The sequence below is a fragment of the Gymnogyps californianus genome, chromosome 2, assembly GCF_018139145.2.
Source record: "Gymnogyps californianus isolate 813 chromosome 2, ASM1813914v2, whole genome shotgun sequence".
Lineage (NCBI taxonomy): Eukaryota > Metazoa > Chordata > Aves > Accipitriformes > Cathartidae > Gymnogyps > Gymnogyps californianus.
The window spans coordinates 27893088-27900674 of NC_059472.1; positions in this window are offsets into that span (position 1 = coordinate 27893088).

Below are 7587 nucleotides of genomic sequence, written 5' to 3' on the forward strand. Positions count from 1 at the left end.
AGATAAAGCATTTAAAGTGTTTTGACAAAAAGCCATCACAGAAACTGGGATGTCTTCCTGAATATGAGTAAAGTTACCTGTCACAGATCTGTTCTGAAGCCACCCTTCTACTACTGCTGCTGCCCACCAGCTGGCTCTGCTGCGGAGCACGACACAGAAAGCAGGTCTCAGTCCCCCATAGGCAGAATGTTTCCTGCAGTAATTTCTCATAAATAAAACTTGGATTAAAAGACAACAATTTAAAAACCCAGTTCTAGCAAAGGTGTCTACTATGTCAGTGCAAAGCAAAGTATAGCAAATATGGGTAAGTCAAAACTGCTGTAAAAATTCCAGGTTTTAAAATCTCTAAAGCACTCCTGGGCAGAGCTCTTAAAAATGTCAGGGTTGGGGCAGAACGAGGCTTGGAATAATAAGAGAGGCGATGACAGGGAAGACTGCAAGCTTCTTTCTTCTGGTAGACATTTGGTGACCAAAAAAAAGGTTGGAAGTAGAATAGCAGCATGTACAAAAATTAATTACATGAGGTAGTGTAGGTATGCCATATTCCTGCTAAACAGAGAAACTGGCTGACAGGTAGCTGCATGGGATCTACTTTACTGAAGATGTTAACCATTTTACTGTCTAAAAATATGTATTTTATTTAAATAAATACTCAAACTAATAAGCACTCAAGCTAATAAATACTCAAATACAGTCCTACAGATTGCAAACAAGCATGCTGTGCAAAATTTTAGCCCATTATAGTGTAAATGTGTACAGATGAAAACGCAATGTTTCCTATTTAGATCAAGTAAGGTGATTTTCTATTAATTTTAAAGCACAAAGCAGCAAACTTCTACTACTGCTTAAAGAAAAAAAAAAATCCAGTAACTATTAGGCCCTTCAAAAACCTTTGGCATTATAAATGCAGTATTTGCTGACAGACGTAAACCTTAACAGTATCAGGTCAGGCACAGTGAGTGCCTGCTTCCAGCTGTGCCCACAACACAGTCCCTCAGTGCACCTCAGGGGCCTCGCCTGATCCGAAGTCACTAACGCCACCCAGCTGGCAGCTGTGATACAAACCACTGACCAGGATGGAGAATATCATGCGAATTTTCACCGACGGTTTAATCAGGACTGAATACGGGCCTTGAAGCGAGCCATTTGGCTTTATTTCACTGCTGCATTGTCCACATCCTGAACAATTCATGCATGATATCATAGCACCGGTCTAATCCCCGCTGTTTACAACTTAGTTACGCATCTTTGTAAAGATTACCCACACAAGCTTACGAAATTTCTAAACAACATATTTCATGTGCAAATGTCAAATACAGATCAGGATGCTGAGACCCAGCAGTGCTTTTACGTAAAATGAACCTCATCTCACAAAATATGCACACGCTGCTGCTAAACGCCACTTAAACTAGGGTTAAGTCTTTGTTTCATTAGACAATGTTAGCTTTTTCTGAATAACTTCCATTTGACATCTTGTGCATTTATACTAAGCCCTCATCATAACCATGATTATAATCACTGGTTGTGGAGGCATACTGAGATCCACACCTACTTGCTGTGTCTATGAGGAGGCTCAGAATCCACATTTAGGCACCCAAATAAATGTGGCCTGATTTTCTGAAGTGCTGAGCACCTCCAAATCCCTCTGAAATCAACTGAAGTTGTTCTGCACCAATTAAAAGCAGGCCAATGCACCGAAATCCCAAGGATCATTTTATTTTACTGCATATTAAATTATCACATAAAAGATTGGGGGTTTTACCTTGGTTAAAGTGGGGTTACATGTTTAGCAGCTACAACACAAGATGCTCCATGGAGTTAGATAAAGGTATCAATTTCCTTGTCTTTACTTAAGTGTTATCAGCATGTGAAAGAAAGGAAAGATAAATGAGCAGTTCATGTGCCAATGAACTTGGAAGCCAGTATGGACAGGTAGGAACCCATGGTTCCCTCAAATAGTGTCATCTTCTGCTTGTAAAGCAGATTCTCGAATTGGTACATAATAGCAATATTCTCAACAGTAGTTGAAACAGTCAAGAGGAGGGAATTCCCAGAAATAGGAGAACCAAAGATTGACAGCAGTTCTGGTATCATAGCGAAGAGGTAATACAACTAATCTCTTTCATTTGCAATCTCAAATGATTTTCATGACTTGTTTATAAGCCTTTACTGTAATACAATACCACTTTTACAGCACAGAATTAATCTAAGAAGTTTTAACAGGTTCAAAGACAGTAAATAATCAACTGAAATAAAAAGGGTAATTTCAAGATTTAATCAAGCAGACAAGGTGTACTTTTCAGTTGAAAACAGACAATGAATCCTCCTTTGCGAGTGTCTCGCAGCTGAGTTCATGGAAGCGTTAACACCTTTGACTGACGGGTCATGCAAATGTCATTTTAAAAAAGGTATTTGGATTCCAGGAAAGTTTTCCTTGTGATCCATGAAAATTAAACTGCCTCTGCAGCCCTACTGACTCCTTTCGCCATCTCCAATGTATACCATCACCTTTTGTGACTCATTCCTCCACTTTCTTGTCCCTCCAACTTCATCTCCATAAAATTATTATGCCGCAAAGCAATACTTTTTTCATGCTCCCCTTTACCTTGTGGCTCACTAGCAATCTGAGGTCAGGAATGTAACAATCTCAGGGCAAGTTAGTCAGCATAAGACAGTGTGCTTAATGTGGATACTATCTCCTACCATTTTTGCTATGTTTGGAATAAAGTAGCTGTGACGACTATGCTTTATGTTGGTCTGTGATAAGTGTGCACAATATACAGCTGCGGAGCATGCTTATGGATTGGGCACCTCTTCAGACTTAGGGATATTTTATGCCTCTTTCAGGACAGTCTCATCCTCGTGGGCATTTAGGAACACGTTCTTTTGGAATTTCCAAGCCAAGCCAGACACCGCCTGGGCTAGGCAGTCGCTATAAAGCTACTTTCTCTTGTTCTTTTCCTGAGTTCAGATGCCATGTGTTGCTACTTTAGTAACAAACAATTAAATTGTATTTAGGTAGAACATAAATTTGAAATGTTCAAGATTCATCTCTTCATAGTAATGTTCCTCTCCTGTGCCTAACAAGTCTAACAACTCTTTTAAAGAAGGAAATGAATACAAGCCAGACTATTCCATTCTCCTGCAGAAGTGGATGGCTAGATCAGAGTTAGTTTTTTTCACTTAACTAAGTCTATATATTAGGAAATATTTTATAAACTATCCAGTAACATGTAACTCTTTAAAACATTATATGCCATTTCTAAAACCTGCATCAACACATTGTATGCATCTTGTCAAGACAGAATGTTCAGAATCTAAACGCAACTAACTTGCATAGTTTGAAATGGATGTCATTGGTACAGGTAAGATAAAATAGACTCTATTCTTATTATAGATGCTCATTAAAATTTAAAGTGTGCTTTCTGGTTCTATCACTGAATAACATATGCTTTAAAAATGTTTTGTTGCCACTTTATAATTAATAATTCATTTAGCTATAGACAGTAAACAGGTAGAAGATGACACTTCGGAAGCAATACTTGTTTCTGCAAGTGATAAATGTTCTGTTATTGAATAAATACCCAGTATCTATTTACAAGACAGACTTTAAGAGGCCTCCCTTCAATATTCTGCCCTTATCAAATAAAGCAAAAAACCCCACCCTTAAAGGACATATTCCAGTAACTCTGATTGTTCAGAAAAGAGCTTCAGTCCCTGAAAGGTTCACTATGAATTAAAGCAAGTTTCTCCTAGATGCAAAGTTGGCCTGAATCTCTCTGATAAGTAAAGCAATGAAGGAAAGACAAAGATCTTTTCATTTTTTAATTTTAGGTCAAGAAGCAGTATTCATTTTAAACGGCAAAAATACTTGAAATTCTTTAAGTACTTTTGCATAGGAACCCACTGCCTCTTGCTGTGGAAGAGAAACATTTCTGAACTGAGCTCCGAAAAGTTTACTTTCTAAACAAAGGACGTATGCAGGCAAAGCAGTGTTATAGTGGTGGCTGAGCCAAAGAATAGCAAGTCTGTGTGTTTATAGCCACATAATGGAGTTCTGGCATTCACTATGCCAGTAGGCATTACATCTAAGCACTGCGGTACCTGTTGCTGAAATATTTGGAAAAAAATAATTGTAGCAGGGCTAGGCTTATCGCCCTTTTCTCCTTTGCCCTTCCTTTTCCATCTCACCCTACCCCCACCAAAAAAATGCCTCTGCTTTCAGTATCTAAAAAATACATTAAATAGTACATAGGATTATTAAAAAAAATGCAAGATTAAAAAAAAAGTATTGTTACTATTAATTTATATGCAGGGAAGAGAGATGGATTAAGAATATGTGACAGCCAGCAGTACTTCCTAGCCCCCAAAGCCAAGTATAGACTTGATCCTAACATAATGTTGAGACTGGGAATGTGCCTCTTTTCTTGACCTTTTCCACCTGTGCCCCACCCAGGACCCATGTTCTGTGAGCTAAAAGGAATGTGCCAGTCTCCCTGCTTCAGATGACCAGTTCCTGAGGGAATGCTGCAAAGTGCCCTGCTGTTCAGACGCAACAAAAATAACCTAAGGTCACATAAAGTCTGCGACAATGTTGGAGACTGAACACGGTTGTCTTCAATCTCGGTCCAGTACTTCAACCACATAACAAACTTTCCTATAGTAAAAGTCGTACACACCCATGGATGCAAGAGATGAGTGGGAACTTATTTTTACTGATAGCCTTTCTCCAGAGGATACTCTACTAAATACCGAAGAGAAATACTTAATCATACCACAGCTCACAAACATACCTTTGAATTTTTTTTCTGAAACACTTGTTTTTCTACTGTCAAAGCCTTATATGCAACTGTGTCCCATACAAAGAGAAAATGTAAGTATATGCAAAGGACGACGAGCAAAGAACAGTACATACAGGCCTAACTTCTCAATTAAATCACTTTTTGGGGAAAAGACATGGGTATCATGTCAGAATTTGATCTTGACAGTAGACCTACCAAAACCCAAGATGCTATAAAAAAGCTTTACATTATGTTCAAGCGACACCTTGAAGGCTGCTATAATAAACACATTTGCTTTGTTTTATTATCAGCGGCACAAATGCTATTCAATCCCCCATAGGACGATCACTCTCAGGAGAAAGCTGGCACGTGGAAGCATGCACTAATATAGTCCACCCTTTCAGCAGAACATATATCAACTTGCTTCAGCTTTGTATTAAGGCAATCAAATGATTTCAAAGTCAGATGCTGGCATATTTAAGTATGGCCTGAAGTGTGGGTAAAGTGACAAGACCACTGCCAGCACTTGAAGGAAGACATCCTTGAATTCTTTCTATATTCCTGACTCTTAAATCACTGTATCAATTTCAAAGCACATACAGCTATGTCCATGCTTGTATATGTGGACGGTCTGGAGCTGGGGTTAAACAATTAAAAAAAAGGCCAGAGCCTGTTAATTTATTTGAAGAATGCCATCCATTGTTTAAAGCAGGGGGGACAAACAACTGGCAACTGCCTAATGTGGAAAATGTAATAATAGTAAAAGAGGGATAGCAATAAACATTGTTTGTTTGATTTGGTGGTTTGTTTTGTGTGGGTTTTTTTCTTAATCACCTGCTTATTTGGGATGGATAAACTGACTAGATTCAGAGGTAATGCCATCTTAAAGCTTCTTTAGTACCAGTCTGTGAATGCAAATGAAACCTAGGGATTTCTGTAAATCTCAACCAATGAGTTTCAACGCTTTCAGTCCCGATTTACTGATGTCCTTTACTAGTCTTAACTGAACCATTTTTTACGGAAAGCCTCCCCTAGTCACACACACATTAATAGCAAATGATTTTTAGTTTCTCATTTTCAAGAACATTAATCATAACAAAGAGCGAGCTCCTAAGAAAGGCATTGCTAGTCCTTAAATGCCATTTTTAAAGTTCAGCATAAGATAATTAACAGACTGAAAATGTCAGCAGAAGATAAGACCAAGATGGTTATGTATTTCAAGATTTTGTAAGTAACCACAGGAGTCACATCCCATCTCAGTGTATGTAGTCCTGCTGATCACTGGAAACTTTGGTATTTGCAAGTTTAGGACTTATTACTGCAGTGTGAAGATTTGGACTTAACTTCTTAGTTTTTCCTCAGATTAACAATTATCATAGAATGGTTTGAGTTGGAAGGGACCTTAAAGATCACCTAGTTCCAGCTCCCCTGCCATGGGCAGGGACACCTTCCACTAGACCAGGTTGCTCAAAGCCCCATCCAACCTGGCCCTTCAACACTTCCAGGGATGGGGCATCCACAGCTTCTCTGGGCAACCTGTTCCAGTGCCTCACCACCCTCACAGTAAAGAACTTCTTCCTTACATCTAATCTGAATCTACCCTCTTTCAGTTTAAAGCCAGTACCCCTTGTCCTGTCACTACATGCCCTTGTAAAAAGTCCCTCTCCAGCTTTCTTGTAGGCCCCCTTTAGGTACTGGGAGGCTGCTATAAGGTCTCCCTGGAGGCTTCTCTTCTCCAGGCTGAACAACCCCAACTCTCTCAGCCTGTCTTCATAGGAGAGGCGCTCCAGCCCTCTGATCATCTTCATGGCCCTCTCTGGACTCGCTCCAACAGGTCCATGACCTTCTTATGTTGGGGGCCCCGGAGCTGAACGCAGCACTCCAGGTGGGGTCTCACCAGAGTGAAGTAGAGGGGGAGAATCACCTCCCTCGACCTGCTGGTCATGCTTCTTTTGATGCGGCCCAGGATACGGTTGGCTTTCTGGGCTGCAGGCACACATTGCCAGGTCATGCTGAGCTTCCCATCAACCAACACCCCCAAGTCCTTCTCCTCAGGGCTGCTCTCAATCCACTCATCGCCCAGCCTGTATTTGTGCTTGGGATTGCCCCGACCCATGTGCAGAACCTTGCACTTGGCCTTGTTGAACTTCATGAGGTTCACACAGGCCCACCTCTCAAGCCTGTCAAGGTCACTCTGGATGGCATCCCTTCCCTCCAGGGTGTCGACCGCACCACACAGCTTGGTGTCATCTGCAAAGCTGCTGAGGGTGCACTCACTCCCACTGTTCATGTTGCCGACAAAGATGTTAAACAGCACCGGTCCCAATACCGACCCCTGAGGAACGCCACCCATCACTGCTCTCCACTTGGACATTGAGCCATTGACTGCAATTCTTCAAGTGTGACCATTCAGCCAATTCCTTATCCACTGAGTGCTCCATCCGTCAAATCCATGTCTCTCCAATTTAGAGACAAGGATGTCATGTGGGACAGTGTCAAAAGCTTTGCACAAGTCCAGGTAGACGACGTCAGTTGCTCACTGAATTAATTAATTATATTCAGTTATGACAGTCCTGAAATACTACTGGTATTACAATATTAAGAGACATTTGCATATACCTGAGAAACAAAAAAAATCCTCTGAATATTAAAAAGAAAAGCTAATTGTAGACCACGGCATGGCTATACAAGACATAACCTAAAGAACAATAAAATTTCAGTGAACAACTGTTGCTCACTATTGGCAACAGATTAGATTATAGAAGGGAAAAAATACACGTGTCGTGGTTCAACCCCAGCCAGCAAC